Source organism: Myotis davidii, unplaced genomic scaffold (genome assembly GCF_000327345.1).
Source record: "Myotis davidii unplaced genomic scaffold, ASM32734v1 scaffold875, whole genome shotgun sequence".
NCBI lineage: Eukaryota > Metazoa > Chordata > Mammalia > Chiroptera > Vespertilionidae > Myotis > Myotis davidii.
Genome location: NW_006286244.1, coordinates 1,759,378 through 1,761,471, shown reverse-complemented (window position 1 = coordinate 1,761,471; position 2,094 = coordinate 1,759,378).

Genomic DNA, 2,094 nt, shown 5'->3' with positions numbered 1-2,094 from the left:
CGGCCACCGCCCCGGCCCCAGCAGCAGCGTCTGTCAGCCCCGTCCTCCCCTTTGTCTTCCCCCGAGCCAGCTGGGGCCGAGAGCAGCCTTTCCTGGGGCGGTGGGCACAGCAGCCTCCGGGCCTCAGGTTTGGGGGGAACCGGGGGGTATGGGGGTGGGCAGGGGGTCTAAGAACCAGCGTTCAGCTCAGGGCGATTGTTCCGGAAAGAGTTTGCACAGACCGGCCTGCGTGTGAAAGCGATCATCGCTTCCTCTTCCACTGGGAACGGAAACTGGGCTTTTAGAGTAAGACCCCCGCCCTCCGTGGCCCTGGGTGTGTGTGCAGCGCGTGGAAGGGGAGCCCGCGACCTGCACGCACACGCCACACGCCCGCATTCTTCTTGGTTTCCCCGTTTTTCTCTCCCACGTGCGTGTGGGGGTTTTGAATGTGTTAGAATGTCACCCCGTGTGGCTGGCTATCCTGTTACTAATAAATGTCTTACAACAAAAAGCAAAAAGGGAAGATTCTGTCTTTCACTGAGCAGAACGAATATATGTCATTGAGCAGACACACAGGGGCTTGGAGTCATATTTTGTTTTGTTTTTTTCTTTTCCCTCTCTTTTTTAAATGTTTTAAATTGGTTTGAGAGAGAGAGAGGGAGACTGATCTATTGTTCCATGTATTTCCGCATTCATTGGTTGATTCTTGTAAGTGCCCTGATCGGGAATCGAACCGTGACCTCCCGGTTCATAGATTGACACTCAACCACTGAGCCACGCCGGCCGGGCACATCAGGTTCACTCTTGGTGCTGTACGTCCGGAGGTGCCCGCTGAGTGCCCGGCTTTGCGCTGGGCGTGGGGACGCCGCAGGGAGCCGGTGTCGCCACCTGGGACGCCGTCCTGAAGTCGCCCTGGGTGACTGAGCACGTGAGCTGGCACTGCCGCGGTGCAGCTAACGGGAGGGGACACTGTTAATGACCAACTAACAGGTCTCTGCCCAGCGGGCGGCTGTGCTTCGGCGTTGCCAGGAGGAAGGCGCTGCCAACCGACCGCTGGTCCCTGTTCCCAGAATTTCTATGAGCGGGAATTTGGGTCAGGACGTGACAAGGATACAAAATCCAACGTCTCGCAGATGACTTAGCACAGATGTCTTCATTCTAAGGGTTTGCTTTTTTCCTTTTTAATTTTTTAAAGATTGATTTCAGAGAGGAAGGGAGAGGGGATAGATAGAAACAGCAATGATGAGAATCGTGGATTGGCTGCCTCCTGCACGCCCCCCACGTGGGGATGGAGCCCGCAATCCGGACATGTGCCCCGACCCGAATCACCTGCACGCCCCCCAGTGGGGATGGAGCCCACAATCCGGACATGTGCCCCAACCGGGAATCGAGATGCTCAACCACTGAACCACACTGGCTGGGCCTAAGGGTGTGTTTTCCTTAAAACATTTCTCCACTGCCTCCCAGTCCTCCTGGGCTGCCCAGTGTGTGTCCGGTAGATGAGACGCTTACTCAGCAACTGGTCACCTCATTGGGGATTCATGGGCAGGAGCCCAGGTGGCAGGGGCGTCCCAGGGCCCCGAGAAGTCACCGGACCCCAAGCCCTTGACTGAGTTTAGAAAACCAGACGATTTTTGTTTCTCGTTTGGCAGCAAAACCCAACCTGAACAGGGTGGCTTCTGAGGCAGGTCTGCCCCGTCCTGTGAGGGCTGTGCCCCCTCCCCCCGGGTCCAAGGACCCCGCACACCTGTCACCGTTGAGCTGAAAGACAGATGCCACCGCTCAGCACAAGGGTTCAGGTGCGCGTCAGGTGCAGGTTAGCAGACCTCCCACACGTCCCAACATTCCCAGCTCTCTGCCCCTCAGCACCCCACCCTGACCCCCATCCCGGGGTCAGCTCGTCAGGAGGGCTGGCGGTGTGGCTCCTACAGGGGGTGTCACCTTCCATGGACCCTCCCACGTCTGCAGGGCGCATCTCTGATGGAGGGGACCCTCCCCACAGGCGCGAGGCCCCGGCCCAGGGGAAGGAGCCACGGGCGTGAGTGAGGAGTCACCCGCGCTGACTCAGAGGAAAGCTGTGCTCTTGGCAGACATTTCTTTTATTTAGAAAATATC